General features: G+C 33.4%; 1 pseudogene; it reads right to left on the bottom strand.

Moving 5' to 3' along the window:
* Window positions 1-7350: 7350 nt before the first annotated feature.
* On the bottom strand, window positions 7351-7469 carry LOC112470493 (annotated as a pseudogene).
* Between the last annotated feature and the right edge of the window lie 9720 nt (window positions 7470-17189).

The following is a 17189-nucleotide window of genomic DNA, read 5'->3' as shown; positions in this document are numbered from 1 at the left end:
GTTGCTCATTAGTGTAAAAGGATACCATTGATATCTGTAAGCTAATTTTGTGATCTGCTACTTTTCTGAAATCATTGATTAATTACAACATTTTTTTTTGATTCACTCTTGGGATTTTACATATATAAGATTACATCATCAGTGAATAGTGACAATTTTACTCGTTTCTTCTCTACTTGAGTTCTTTTTATTTCTTTGTCTTGTCTGACGATTCAGTTCTGCCAATTAGTTTTTACATTTTAATTTATCTTTGTTGATTTCTAATTATATTCAGTCAAAGCTGAATTGGATATTAATAGTCTGTGCCGTCCAATACACTAGCCTGTAGCAATATGTGACTATTTACTTTTATTATTTGAATAAAAATTAGAAGTTATGATTTTTTTTGTTATACTAGTCATATTTCATGTGCACAATTGTCCCATGTGTCTAGTGGCTACCATACTGGAAAATTCAGAATAAATATTTTCATCATCACAGAAAAGTCTATTGAATAGTGCTAGTCTAGATGCCAAATTCTGAAGATTTGTTCTCCTGCAGAAAGAAACATCTGAATATTTCATAGCTCTATTTATTATGGAACTCATGAAGTATAATCTTGGAAGAAATATTATTATAAAATTCATATTAGATGGCATTGATTTTTAAAATATTATAATAGTGTACCAAGTTAGTTTAAATGGGTCAACTCTTTTGCTGATTATGTAATTGTTAAGCATTTGTTACAATATCATCATTGACTGAAGTAGAGCCCTTGCTAGTACTTGTGGGATGGCAAAATGATGTGTATTCTAAAGGAATTCTCAGATGACTTAAAAGCAGAGTGACTAGGAACAATTTTAAGCTATTCATCTCTGCCCTCTAATTCTTCCCTCACTTAGATTTCATGCACAACTAGGAAACACATAAGGATCTTGTACAGTGGATGGATTTAAAGATGAATTTATTTGCATCCTTTTGTTTCTTTCCCTGCTTATATTCAATAAGGAAGTAAGATTTTCTATCATCGTTAAAATGTCTGAACTACTCAAAGCAATCTATAGATTCAATGGAATACCTATCAAAATACTGATGGCATTTTTCACAGAATTAGAATAAATAATCCTAAAATTTATATGGAACCACAAAGGCCCCAAATAGCCACAGCAATATTGAGAAAGAAGAATAAAGTTGGAGGTATCATGCTACCTGATACCAAACTATATTAAAAGCCTACAGTAATCAAAACAGCACAGTACTGGCATAAAAAAAGATACGTAGACTAATGGAACAGAATAGCAAGCTCAGAAATAAACCCATGCCTATATGATCAATTACTCTATGACAAATGAGACAAAAATATACAATGGGGTAAAGACAGTCTATTCAATCGATGATGTTGGGAAAACTGGACAGATATATGCCAAAATAAAGTGAAACTGGACCACTTTCTTACACCCTATACATTCATAAACTCAAAACAGATTAAAGGCTTAAATGTCAGACCTGAAACCAACCATAAAACTCCTAAAAGAAAACAGAGGCATAAACTCTCTGACATTATTAGTAATTTTTTTTCTGATATACCTCCTCAGGCAAGAGAAACAAGAGAAAAAATAAACAAATGGGACTACATCAAGCTACAAATTTATGCACAGCAAAGGAAACCATCAACATGACAATAAGACAACCTACTGAATGAGAGAAGATATTTGCCAATGATACATCCGATATGAGGTTAATATCCAAATTTATAAAGAACTCATACAACTCAATACCAAAAAAAAAAAATTCTGTTAAAAAATGGGCAGAGGACCTGAATAAACATTGTCAATGTCACTAATCATCAAAGAAATGCAAGTTAAAACCATGTTGAGATACCACCTTGCACCTGTCAGAATGGTTATCATCAATAAATCAACAAACAACAAGTGTTGGTGAGAATGTGGAGAAAAGGGAACCCTCATGCACTGTTGGTAGGATTGCAAATTGATGCAGCCACTATGGAAAATAGTATAGAGGTTCCTCAAAAAATTAAAAGTAGATCTACCTTATGACCTAGCAATTCCACTTTTGGGTATTTATCAGAAGAAATCCAAAATACTAATTTGAAAAGATAAAGGCATCCCTATGTTCATTGCAGTGTTATTTACAATAGCCAAGATATAGAAGCAACCTAAGTGCACATAAATAGATTCCTGGATAAAGAAGTTGTGGTACATATATACAATGGAATATCACTTGGTCATAATAAGAATGAAATCTTACCATTTGCAACAACATAAATGGACCTAGAGAACATTATGCTAAGTGAAATATGTCAGACAGAGAAAAACAAATACCATTTGATCTCACTTATATGTGGACTCTAAAGAACAAAATAAATGAATAGAAAAAAACGAAATGAACTTATAAATACAAAGAATAAACTGATGATTTCCAGATAGGTGGAAAGTTTGGAGGGGCTGGGTGAAAAAGGTTAAGGGGTTAAGAAGTACAAATTTGTAGTTAGGAAATAGTCATAGGGATGTGAAGTACAGCATGGGAATATAGTCAATAATATTGTCATAACTGCATAATGTCAAGTGGATACTAGACTAATCAGAGGAATTATTTTATAATTTATACTAATGTCTAACCACTATGCTGTACACCTGAAACTAATATAAAATAACAGTGAATGTCAACTGTAATTGAACAAAAAAGAAATAAAATTTTTAGTTAGAAAACTAACAATGTAAAACATCTACTCATTTACCATTTAACTGCTATTTTATTTCTTTCATTGTTTTTCCAGCCTTGTGATTTACTTCTAGAGTTACCATTAAATATTCTAGCATGGTTGTAATAACTTCAGCTTTGTTCTTTAACAATAGTATGCATGCTTATAGCAAGCCTAATTTGCTCAAATAAAATGTACAAGTCTAAAATCCTCAGCATGGAATTCAAGGATCTCCATCAAATGACCTTTCTGTTTAGCTGTCTTCACAATGCCCCCAAACAATTCTTTATCTTACTGTGATTGTGTAAATTATCATTTTTCTACAACAATACTCAAGTCTGACTGGTGCCAAAGTCTAAAGAAAGTCCATATCAATGTGGAGCTATGTAAAGTCACAGAAATCCTTATACTCCTCGCTGGTTCGCTGGGTCATTCTCTATTCTCTAATGTCTGGTGGGCTGCAGCCTTATTTTGTCACTACTCACTGGAAATTATTATACAAACTCAAAATATGAGAATCAACATCTGTTTCTTGGACGGATTCTGATATAGGGAGTGGGACAGGCATTGGCCTTACTGGAAGGTTATGTTAGGTATGTGCTGTTATTTGATGGAGGAGTTAGAGCATAAAACATTTTCTGCTCACTGATACTTTCTTTATAGAGCTCATATACTGACTATTATTATTTCAAAAATGTGTAGAAAATACCAACTGTTGCTTTTATGTTTTTTCTACTGTCTTTTTAAAATTTTTGTAGATTAAGATATTTTTAGATGCATACAAGAAAATAAAGAGAATAATAAAACTAACCCAGCTCTATCAAAATTTAATAATGTTTTCATTACTGGCCTCTGTTTTTGGTTTTCCAATTTTTTTCTTGCTTTTGTCTTTTTTTTTTTTTTTGATAACACAGTATTACAGATACAGTTGAAGCCCTCCACCCCTGACCATAAACTTTTCTAATACCTTTTCTCTTCATCTCCAGAAATAAGCCATAGTTTCAATTTGGTATTTTATCAGTTTAGGCTTCATTTGAATAGGTGACACTAAGCAAGAACTTTAAGGAGGTTTTTGTTGCTACTGGATATAAAAACTTTATTCCTGTAAATTTTCTGAGGTCTCTTGCCTTACAGCAGAATCTCATATTTAATTATTCTTTTCATGAAAGTCTATTAGTGTCATAATTTTGCTCCTGCTTTTAAATGATATGTTATCCAAGTATAAAATTTTACACTGATAGGTTTTCCTCTTGGCAATTTGAAATTATTACTTTATAGCTTTATTGCTTCTAACAACAGATGAAAAGGTTTTTTTCTTATAATATTGATTGCTATATTATTTTTAGAACAAACTTTCTCTTTGGTAGTTTATAATATTTGTTATACATCTTTAATAATTTGTAGTTTCATTACAATGTGACTACAAAGGACTTGTACTTATTTATTTACTCTGCTTGATACTGAGAATATATTTTTATCTGCTAATCACATATACATTTGTGCAAAATTCTCAACTATTGTCCCTTATTCCTTCATTTTTTTTGTAAAATCTATTAGATATCCATTTGTTTCTTAATTACTTTTATGACATTTATGTTTCTATGCTGTTTTAAATGATTTCTTCAGTTCTATTTTTGCTTTTTAGATTTTTTATTATCATGTCTATGTTTTATTTTTAAATTGAGCTTTTCATTTTAATGATTCTATTTTCTAACTTCAACACTATCTTTTTTTCTATATTCCTTGTTTCATTTCTTCCTATTTTACAATTTGTTTCATTTTCTTTCATAATTTATAAGCTTTCATTTATCGAATTGAATATCCAAAATATTTATGGTAAAGTCTTTGCTAGATTGTTCCACAAAGTCAAATTTCTTCTGGCATGCACAGCTATTTTGATGTTGATGTTTGATTGCTGCCTTTCTTGGCAATGAACTTTTTCTTTTTTTCCTTTTTTTTTTTTTGAATTACTGAGTTTTGTAGTTGCCTCAATCCAACACTTTGGCAAACAATTCATATAATCTGAGTCTTGAGCTAATCTCTAAGAGCAGAGAATTTTCTTAGCTCAGTTTTTGGTCATGTGGTTTTATTTTGGCCATCTTTTTACCTATAGCTTTCTGTTTGTCATAGTTACATTCAGCAGATTGAAAATAGTTGGATTAGCCTTTTTTAATGAGTATACTGGCCCAGTTATGTACCTCTCCACCTCCTAGCATCATCAGGTTATGAGCTTGATTCCAGTCTGTCTCTTTTGGAGTAAATATCAATGTTGATTACCACACCAGGGCCAAACTTGAGACATTGCCTATCTCTAGATTTACAGTGTAGCACACCTGCTGCTTCAGCCCCACCAGCCAGTTAGGTGTTATTTGTTTCTGGCTCTCAAAAATATCTGTCTTGTATTTGAGCCTAGTTATGACACTTTGAGCATTGAATAACAGATAGTACAGGACCATGATCCCTGACAGAAAGGAAACAAACAAAAAAAAACCAAGCCTTACAATTGTTGCAATTCTGTATTAACTGGAAGCAATTTCCAGGTCACAGAGCAGGAAGGGAAACCAAAATATAATCCAATAGTTTCCTTGAATCGAAGAGACAGAATAGAATTTGGGAATGTGACAGCTAGCATTTATGAGTAGAGGACCAGAAAGATGGTAGCTGTGCAGAGAGATATATAGAGGTGGTATGTAGAGGGATCCTCTTTGTCTTTTTCTGAGTATTAATCTGCATATGCTTTAGAAAAATTCCAAGACAAGGTAAAAAAAAATAAAATAAAAAAATAAAACAGTGGTTAACAGTAGATTGAACAATTGCCAGTGCTCACAGAGCTAGAAATAAAGTTGCCATCAGCCAGAGAAGATCTTGTAATGTATATTGGGTAGAATCTTTTGAAGGTAATAAATTAGCACTAGGTTAACAGCTGCTCCAAAGCCAACCTAAAAATATTTAAAAGATAGCCATATAGAACAAATTCCATGTAACTTAACTGGACAACTAAACAAATGCAAAGCATTTAAAGAAATATCAAAATATAGCACCGAACAATGTAATACTCACAATACTTAGGATTTGATAAAAAAAAATGAAAAGGCAATAAAGAAAGATTGTAATGTGCTTAATATTGAGAACATTAAAAGTTCTCAGATTTTATCCTGCTTTTGTACGAACAAGTTAGCCGCTACAGTTTCATAGATGCTAGAAGACACAGTACTCCTGGATCAGAGACAAAGGACTTTATTATTGATGCAATTAGCTTTAAGTTCACATTACTTCCCTTACCCCTAAGACCCACAGGAGTTGATGAAGAAGTTAATTCAAGTAGAGATGCTGCACATATGATGGGTCTGTGTCATAGCTGAGGAATCCAGGTTTTAGGAGATTCCCAGTCTCATAAGGCACTGTTAGCAAACCTTCCTAATCTTTGTTCCAGAGGGCAACACTGTCTTTATTTTAATAATCAAGAAACATATCTGTCCTCTTTCTTGGAGGGAGATATCATCTTTATCTTCCAAGGAGGCCGTTTGCTCTATAAACATTCTTAAAAAGGTACTTTGGAACCAAAGCTGATATCAGAAATATAGAAATACCATGAATTTTCTCTCAATATCCTGGACATAACAGATAGTAAAAAAAAAAAAAAAAATTAGTTCACATATCCCTAATATATATTTCCCTGTATTCCTATATGTACCTTCTACACATTTATATATTTTTTCTAACATGGAATTGAAATACTCTATCTGAGAAAAAAAAGCATTCAGTGAAAGTGACTTAAATTGTATGTTTGTAATAAAATATAAGGAACTTTTATTCCTGATACTATTTGGCTTAGGTGCTGAGACAGGATGAATGAATTTTATTAACGGTAGCTTCTATTACTGTTCTAGTGGAAATTTGGAAATGATAAGATGGTAAAATTGTGACATTTGTATTTAGTCAGAATAACCAAATGTAAGTTTAAAATTGTTATAAGTGTATGTAAATCAAACATAATTTAAAAATAAATATTTTCACTATGAAGATTATTTCAATGAATAATTATAACAGAAATGTGGCAAAATTATGTTAGATGTCATTTATCTTACTAATTAAGGAGGTTTTCAAGATGAAATTTGTAAAAACCTACAAGTCTGGGTTTGCAGAATAAAAGCTATCATAGATTATATAATGAAACTTTTTTGTTGTGCTCAAATTATTAATCGATGATTACTGCTCAAATAAATAGTTAGTCTCACATTTATTGTGTTATATTCTATTAGCATAGCTTAAAATTATCTTGTTTAAATAGGTATTTACCATCCTAGGTCAAGCATGGAAATGAGTCTGAGGCACGATTAACAAGTGGAAATAATAATGGTTATTATTCACAAAAATAGAAATGTTATTTTTATCATTTATATTTTCATCATTATACTTTTTTGTTTAAACTTATTACACATATTCTTTATTTCATTTAATAGTAACAGAACATATTCAAAGTGGGAGATATAACCTCCTTTTAATAGATGATGAAACATTTATTTATTTATTTTTAGGTGAGGCAAACTTTGGTTGACCTCACAGATTGCAAGGACCTTGTTAGCTTACAATTCCTTATTTTTTATTTTTATTTATTTATTTATTTATTTATTTATTTATTCCTTATATGACTACAGAACCTGGTTTTCCTAGGTGATCTCCCATCCAAGTACTAACCAGGCCCAACCCTGCTTAGCTTCCGAGATCAGACGGGATCGGGCTTGTTCAGGGTGTCATGGCTGTAGATTGACAGATTTAAAAAAATATTATGATTGACCTCAAATTGTGTAAATTGCCAGAGCCAGGATTTGAACACATGTTGGTTTGATTTCAATAACCATGCCCTTTTTCCTATGCCAGTGTGCCTTCCTATATGTTAATAGTTAGTTTAGAACAGGGGTTAGAAAACTATGTCCATGGGTCAAATTTGGTACACCACAATTAAAAACATTATTTTTTAAATAAATTTTTGTTGTTATACAGCCACAGTCATTCATTTATGACTGTGTGGTTCATTGGCAGAGTAAAGTAGTAGTAGAATTGAGTAATTGTGACAGAGACAATATGGCCCATGCTGCCAAAAATATCTACTAGCCGGTCCTTTATAGAAAAAGTTTGCTAACCTCTGGTTTAGAAAAATTAGTTACCCAAGTCCTTGGTTAAGTAAATTTATCCATGACAAAATAAATTTGTCCCATAAAATGAAGATGAATATGAGTCAATTTTTCTTCATTATTCCTTGGAGCATAAAGTTCAAAAGACATTATTATGGAGGGAAAAAATATCTATGAGTACCCTACTTGGGATTTATGCATAAAGAGCTGAAACTCTAGAGAATTGGACAGCAGCTCCCCTTATAAAAGGAGAAGTGTTCTTGAATGATCCAGAGTACAGCAACGACTAAGAAAAGTCACACTGATGATAGTCTGCAGGGCTAACTTCTGATATGACAAGTGATGTGAAATAAACACCCTGGGCACTTGGCTGAGAGAGAAGAAAGGGTTAGCAAATGGTAGTGGGTAAATATAAAAGTTTAGCTACTTGATAATCTTGGTATAAACACTTAAGATTTTGATTTTCATATTGAGTCAGACAGCATCTGCTTATTTAAAGAGAAATATTTCAGTAAAGGATAAGAACTCATGACTTTTTAAGAATAACCAAGGAGCTGACTCAGAAATAGTTTTCTGCTGGCTTCCTAAGAAACAGTATTAGTTTGCTAAGATGGAAACCTCTGAGAAAGTCTATAAATATATTTGATGCCTAATATTCTTCAGCTAGTGTGTATCTTACCTGAATAGCACAAAACCTGTGTTAAACTGAAATTTTCATCAGCTTGTAAACTCAGGCATTAAAAGCTTTAGTACCCTCTTTCCTTCACCCCAGAGTAATGGGAAAACTAAAGGAGTAATATGAATTCTTACCATTATATCTTATAGTAAAGAAGTTAACCCTAAAGTAATTAAAATGGCACATTAATTCAGAAAGTAATTAAATGACATATCACAATTATGCTTTTTTAGCCCTCTAATAAAGCAAATAAATGAAGATGCTGTAATTCTAATTCCTTAGACCACTGAATAAAAGAACAGACTTTCAAAACCATGAAAAAAAAGCACAAAGAATTCCTTCTAGCAATTCCCATTCTTCTTTCTTGAAATATTCTCAGTGGACCAAGAAGTCATTGCTAGTTCTAGTTGTGAAACATTTATTCATTCATTCCTTCACTTATAGATAGATCTATAGATAGAAGATCTAGGAAAGATGGGGACTGGGTAAGTAGCAAAGGTTATAAACGAAAAATTTTCGAAGAGATTATAACCTTTCCCACTTTTCTGGTACCTTTCTGTCTTAGAAGATGTCCCATTTGTGCTGCCAGAAAAGGCTAAATTTCTACATATAATACAGAGGTAGCTGGATAATCAAGTAAGAAATGAGAGGGATTGCTGATTAGCCAGAGGTAGAATTTGTACTATTTTAGGCAGAGAAGAGTTAGAAAAGAGATTAGAGCAGTTGCACTGTTGAGTGAGTCTTTAGGGGGATAGTTGCAACAAGTAGATTTCTTTTTATAAATTCTGCAGTGTATCATTAGTGTTATTCTCAATACTTAGTAATGCTTCTGGGTCAGAAATTTTACTTAGTTGTATCATCATGGAGAGATATTTTTTGGAGCAATAACAAAACAAGTATTAAATTAAAAGCTATGATAAAAATCTAAGAAGACTTAAGTAGAGTACTGTGACAGCATAAGTGAAATGATGATATGGATAGTATCATTGAAGAAATGAAATCTAAAACCCTTTGAAGTCTGAGTAGGGATTTTTTAAGTGAAAGATTGGAGGTGGGAGAAGATATATTGGGTATAATGGCAAAGGTAGAAGCCAAATGGAAAGTAAGTGCAGATTCAATGTTGGTTTAGGAGATGAAGTAGTATATTAAAAAAAAAACAAAAACAAAAAAAACAAAAAACCCTTCCAGTAAATCTGGCTTGAAAAGAGTGAGGAAATATGAAAGCATATAGAAAGAAATTGAAGGAGAGAAATGTTTCCCTTTACTGTGAGAGATACCAGAGAATGTTTAAATGCTAATGGACAACGATATAGCCTAATGTTTAAATGCTAATGGGTAATGATATAGCCTAATAGGAGAAGAGGAACCCTAACCTCTATGCCCATTATAACAAGAATGAAGGAAGGAAGGATTGGTGCAGCAGAATCAGGTTAAGTTTGCAGTTCAGTGAGGAGAGGAATTCTTGTCTAATGACTTCAAGATTCTTTACAAAGTGGTAATTGAGATCATTGGCTGAAAATGAGATAGAAAGATACAGGGAGTGAGTGGTTCAATTAGTGTAGAGAATGTATTGAAAAAGTCATTATTATGAATATTTCAGCAACCCTATTGAAAATTCAGTAAGATTGATGGGCAATGTTGACTATCCAATTAGTACTGGTAGCCATGAATATAGAGTGTTGCCAATCTATGTGATTTTATCTAGCAACACTCAGCTGTTAGGATGTGAACTCAAAAGAAATCAGCAGGATTTTGATGAGCATGTGTGAAGGATAGAGAGGGAGATTGAAATTGAAGATATAGGCAATGAAATTATTTTAATGAGTGTCTCTTGAATTTAAGCAGGATAAGGAGAAACGTGAAGACATCTGAGACTTATGGATAAAGTGAAGAAAAGTCAGTGCATGGAAGTTCTCAATGTAAGTATTGCAATTAGGAAGTTTGCTTAAGTAAGCTGGGAGGGGAGAAAGAGTGAATCAGAGAGGGTGTAATGGTTAATACTATGTGTCAACTGAGCTACGGGATGCCCCGATAACTGGTAAACATTGTTTTCTGGGTTTTATCTGTGAAGATGTTTCTGGAAGAGATTAGCATTTTATTCAGCGGACTGAGTAAAGAAGATTTGCCCTCACCAGTGTGGGTAGGCATCATTCAATTTGTTGAGGGCTCCTTGAATAGAAAAAGGGTGGATTCCCTCTCTCTCTTCTTGAGCTGGGATGTCTGTCTGTCTTCTCTTGCCCTCTAACATAGAGGTGCTAGTTCTTGGGCTTTCCTACTCTGAGACTTATACCAGTGGCATCCCATGTCTCAGGCTTTTCGCCTAAGACTGGGAGTTAAACTGGGCTGCTCTGATTTTCAGGCCTATGAATTCAGACTGATTATAGCAGCAGCTTTCCTGGTTCTACAACTGGCAGATGGGAGATAGTGGAACTTCTCAGCCTCCACAACCACATGAGCCAATTCCTACAATAAATCCATTCTTATATATATCTATATATATCCCATTGGTTCTATTTCTCTGGATAATGCTGACTAACACAGAAGGGGATGTTGATAATTTGGTAATGATGACAGTTTTGGGCCGCATTATAAAAAATGGAGGAGGAGAAAATAAATGTCATTAAAGCTGAGGTTCTGGGCACAGAAACATTTAGTAACAAAAGCCGAAGAGGCTCATAGGTGCCTATGACTTTCTGCTGTGAAGGAATCTAGGCTTTAATTTTCTCCACTTGTTCATGCTTCGGAATAGTCTCATATAATACATAGCTCACCTTGTAACTGTAGGAACAATGACTATTAAGTTATATTGCAACTAAAACATATAATGATAACACATCCTGAAATCAACAATGTAGAACAATAGAGGCAGTACACATAGAGACTATCTTTATAAGAAAATGGAAATCTTCTGCTTTTATAGTGGATTTAAATACATTTTTTATTGTTTTGTATTTGTTTTTAAAAGATATCATTTTCTTCCATCTTTTGACCTATTATTTTTTCTTATTGAAATATATTTGTCATATAACGTTGTGTGAATTTAGGTGCATAACATATTAATTTGATACATTTATACACTGTAATATGATTGCCAGTGTAACGATAATTAGCCCTTCTATCACTTTATATAATTATCCTTTCTGTAGTGGTAGAAATAAAGTTCTAGTTTTTAGCAAGTTTGATAATTATAATACAGTAATATTGTCTATATTCACTATACTGTTCATTAGCTCTCTACAGCTTATTTACTACTCATTGTAAGTTTGCACCCTTAAGCAACATCTATCTTATGCTCCATCCTCCATCCCCTGGTAGCCACCATTTTACTCTCTGTTTTTGCAAGTTTGGCTTTTTAAGGTATAATACCATATAAATGGTATTATATAATACTTGTCTTTTTCTGTCAGACTTATTTCACTTAGTCTAATGTGCTCAAGATCCATTCATGTTGTTGTAAATGGCAGGATGTCCTCCTTTCTCACTGCTGAATAAGATTCCATTGTGTATATACACACTACATCTTCTTTATCCACTCACCCACTGATGGGCATTTAGGTTGTTTCCATATCTTAGGTATTGTGAATAATGCTGCAATAAACATGGGAGTGCATATATTTTTTGAAATCCTGTTTTTATTTTCTTTGGTTATATACTCAGAAGTAGAATTGCTGAATCATACAGTCAATTTTTAATATTTTGAACAACCTACATGTTAAGTTGTTGAAAACAATGAGCAATATTTGAACTATGATACCAAGGAAGGTAAGGCTCATTTTTGATGAAAGCAGAAAAACGAAGATGCTTTCTGAATTCCTTGAAAAATTAGTGTTTTGAAGGTATTTTAAATGCTTTATTATGAAAATAAAGGATTAAAACATTATAAACCACATAATTTTAGACCTTAAACATGCGTGAATGTGCTATTTTCTGATTTATGCATGAGGACAAATGTTAGGTGGCTTGAATTTATAATTCATTACTATAGTGACTGAAAAAGGATTCAACTATTTCTATGTCCCAGCTTACTAATGTTTTTATATTAGGCAACATTACGACCACGTGACACATGATGTGCATTTCTGGGCTAGCTTTTAATTTTGGATTGAGAAAAATGGAACCCTGATATAGACTTCATGTATCATGAACACATGACAGATCTGAAATTAGAATTTATGGCAGATACCATTTCTCCAAGCTCTTATAGCCATTTAAACATGAGAAGCATTTTTTTTTTCTGACCATAGATTTTTTTAATCTATTATATCTAGCATTCTTGATGAATGTGAATTTTTATTGTATTACAGAATTAAAGTGGCTAAAATGTAGTAGCAGACTCAAATGATTGAAAGTATACCAAAGAGAAAAAAGGAAGCATTATTGTTTAGATACCTACTAATATTACAAGAACTTTTCCAGGTGCATTCTTTTCCATTATATTATAAAATTTTCATGATATCTCCTTTTTGCAGATGATACTATAGAGACTCAGACAGGTCAGTTATCTAAATCCATCAGCTTATAAGCATGAAGAATGTAATTTGAATACAAGTTTTGAAATTCCAAATATAGTGTGCTTTTGATGATTTCACAGACTATATATATATATATATATTTCCCAAACTTTATATCCAAATTTATAGTACATGATAAAGAATATACCTAATACATATACTGACCTGCCTAATTTACCAAATTATTGTGAGGATAAACTTTATAAAAACTGTATAAATGAGTTTCTTATAGAGAGGCAGTAATGAGTTAAATGCCAAATTTTTATTGTAACTTGAAAAGTTACAATTGTGGACACCTGCATCCTATATTTCAAGTCAAATTTGGGAGTAATATCTCTGGTAATGAAATTTGAAAATGTAGTCTCTCCATTAGGTATTGACATGTTTTTTTTTAAACAGCTGCACAAGAATTCTCATCCAAGCAGAGAGAAAATAACAGCGTTCCAAACTGGAAGCTGAATAGCAGAAAGAAGAAAAACACTTCACATAAAGTAGGCAGGCATGCTTTCAGGACTGAATAAGTATTATGTGGGAACAATACAGGACAGATGATAGTATCTGGAAATGTACTTTCTGGTATCATAATTGGTTTTCGGGTATTATGAACTAAAAAAGGATACAGAGATCCAAAATGGTAAAAATGAAAGACTCATGCTTAACTTGGCAGCTAGTAGCCACAATGATACATGAGGCATTACTAAGAATGGAGACAGAACTACATGGTTTTGGATAGCATTTGTTAAAGGATAGTTCAAATCAGACCAGTTCCTAAGGAATTATTTTTTTAATTCAAAAAGAAAGTTTATTAGAAAAGGGGTAACACTCCACAGAGTTTAGTCTCCTCTCAGAGGCAGAGAGTGAGGAGGACTAAGAGAGACAGAAAGTCAGTGAGAGAGGGGCCTTATCTATGTTTTAAATCCTTCATGATAATTTTATGGGACCACCGCTGTATACATGGTCCATCCTTGACCGAACATCATTATGTGGTGCGTGGCTTGATGTCAGAAACATAGCAGAGTAAGAGGTCTCCAGATCTCTCCCCTTGAAACAACAATAACCTGAACATCTAAAACTCAACAAATAACACCTAAACTGCACACCAGCATGTCTGAGTGTGGGATCTACCCATAAGAGCTATCACAGGTCAGAACCTTGGGTGTTGGGCGGTGGACTGGAAGAAACAAAGAAACTGCCTATTGCAGCCCCTGGAGCTCCCTGTAGGAGGAAGGGGAGGGCAGAAGGTGTGGTGAGTTCCTTGAACAGCCCTGCCTGGACAGTTGTGAGTTCCATGCAACCAGTGGTAGGGCCCAGTCATCAAGGCAGAAAGCAGAGAAACAGGGATGGCAGAAAAGCGGGGAGGGCAGAGAAACAACAGTTGATTTTTATGAGCCGCGGTTGCAAACAGAGGCTGAGCCACAGCCCCTGTACCCCAACCCAGAGGGCCCCTCACCCCATACCCTCCAAAATGGAATGCCACGGAGCCCCAGGGAAATCTGAGCAAATGCCACTGAAACTGTCACTAATACTGACAGGAACTGAGACTGAGGATAGTGAGCATGATTAAATATCTATAAGAAAAAAAAGACATTATTAAGAATTTATATAAAGCAGAGATCTAAGCGGCTTAGACACTACCTACTGGAAACCAAAAGAAAAATGCCTTCTTTGCAACAGGCTAGAGACCATTATATAATAAATCTTCTTTCTGGAAAAAAAAAAAAAAATCAGAATATACTGCCATTACTGCCCAGGCAGAAAATAGTCCATTAAACACTTTGAACAACCAATGTGACAAGGCATCTTAGAAAGAAAGAGAAAAATTTCCATAAAATAAGCTTATAGACATAGAAATATGCGACTTAGAGAGAATTTAGGATGATACTTCTGAAAAAACTCAGTGAGATCCGAAATGAATCATATCAACAATTTCATAAATTAATATTTATGCTCCCAATTGAATGAGCAGAATTAGTTCTTTAGCAAGGAGATTGAAACCCTCAAAAAGAACCAAAGAGACCTTCTGGAGATAAAGAACACATTGCAAGCGTTGAAAAATGAAATAAAAAGCTTGGGAAATAGAGTCGACCAAATGGAGGAAAGGATCAGTGATATGGAAGACAGAAATCTAGAAATAAATCAGGAGGAAGAAGAGAGAAACTGAAGAATGAAAAATAATGAAAGAGAAATTCAAGAACTAGCTGATACTATCAGGAGAGGAAACAGGAATAATGGGCATTCTCGAAGTGGAGGAAAAGGAGCAGGGATTAGAAAGCATTTTTAGACAAATAGTTGACAAGAATTTTCCAAATCTAATGAATGAGCTGGAGCTTGGAACTCAAGAAGTCAACAGAACATCCAATTATCTCAACCCAAAAAGGCCTTAACCAAGACAGATTCTATTAAAACTATCAAAAATCAACGACAAAGACAGAATTCTCAGGGCAGACATAAAAAAGAAGATGGCAACCTATAAAGAAAAACACATCAGATTAACTTCGGACTTCTCAGTACAAACCTTACAAGCTAGAAAGGAGTAGAATCAAATATTCAAACTATTAAATGAAAGGAACTACCAGCCAAGAATAATGTATCCAACTAAGCTCTCCTTTACATATGAAGGAGAAATTAAGACCTTTTGAGATATACAAAAATTGAGGGAATTCTCCACAACGAGTCCTGAACTACGAGAAATACTGAAAAGAGTCAGCTCACCTAAAACAAAATGACAAAAAACAAAAAAACATAATTAGGAGTAAGGTGACTAGCAGGCTGATAGAGGCAGAAGAGTGCAACCTTTACTAGGAACAGATAATAAGAAGAGAGTTCCGAAGACAAATATACACTCAAAGTGAAAGGGTGGAAAATAATATTTCAAGCAAATGGCATTCAGAGAAAAGCAGGAGTAGCAGTACTAATATCAGAAGAAATAGACTTCAAAATAAAAAAATGTAAGAAAGATACTGAGGGACACTTCATAATGATAAGAGGAATCATGCACCGAGAAGATAAAACACTTATTAATATTTATGCTCCCAATCAGGGAGCCCCAAAATATGTAAAGCAATTACTAACAGAATTAAAGGGAGAAACAGACCAAACACTATCATAGTAAGGGACCTAAATACCCCACTGTTGGATATGGACAGATCATCCAAACAGAAAATCAATACAGAGATAACATCCTTAAATGACACATTAGACCAACTGGACATAATTGACATTTATAGAGCTCTTTATCCCCAAACAGCTGCTTATACATTCTTCTCTAATGCACATGGAACATTCTTAAGGATTGACCACATACCTGGACACAGACATAGCTTCAACAAATATAAGAGGATTGAAATCATACCGACCATATTCTCTGATCATAATGCTTTGAAACTAGAGATCAACTTCAGAAGAAAGCGGAAAGAACCACAGATACATGGAGATTAAACAGCATACCACTGACGAATAACTGAGTCAGAGAAGAAATAAAAAGAGAGATCAAGAGATACATAGAAACAAATGATAATGATGATTCAACATATCAAAACTTTTGGGATGTGACAAAAGCAGTCATAAGAGGAAAGTTGATATCATTACAGGCCTATCTCCAAAAACAAAAAAGGAAGAACAAATGAGGCCTAAAAACAGCAGAAGGAAAGAAATAATCAAAATTAGAGCAGAAATAAATGAAATGGAAAACAAAAGAAAAAACAATAGAAAAAATAAATGCAACAAAGAGCTGATTCTTTAAAAGGGTTAATAAAATTGACAAACCCCTGGTTAGACTCACTACAGAAAAAAGAGAAAGGACACAAATAAACAAAATTGGAGATGAAAGAGGGGAAATTACGATAGACACTGCGGAAATAGAAAGGATCATTCAAATACTATGTAAAGGTATATAACACCAAATTTAATAACCTAGAAGAAATGCACCAGTACTTAGAAAAATACAACCTTCCTAGATTGAATCAAGAAGAACTGGAAAATCTAAATAGACTGATCAGCAGTATGGAAATTGAACCAATCATCAAAAACCTACCAAAAAGTAAAAGTTCAGGACCAGATGGTTCACTGGTGAATTCTACCAAACATTCAAAGATTTAATACACAGAGGAACCACTTAGTATTTTAAGGAATGGCTAGTGGAACACATGTGAAAGGCTTTTGGCCAG

This window comes from Pteropus alecto, unplaced genomic scaffold (genome assembly GCF_000325575.1).
Source record: "Pteropus alecto unplaced genomic scaffold, ASM32557v1 scaffold3, whole genome shotgun sequence".
In the NCBI taxonomy this organism is placed as follows: Eukaryota; Metazoa; Chordata; class Mammalia; order Chiroptera; family Pteropodidae; genus Pteropus; species Pteropus alecto.
This window is presented reverse-complemented; position numbering and strand designations above follow the sequence as displayed.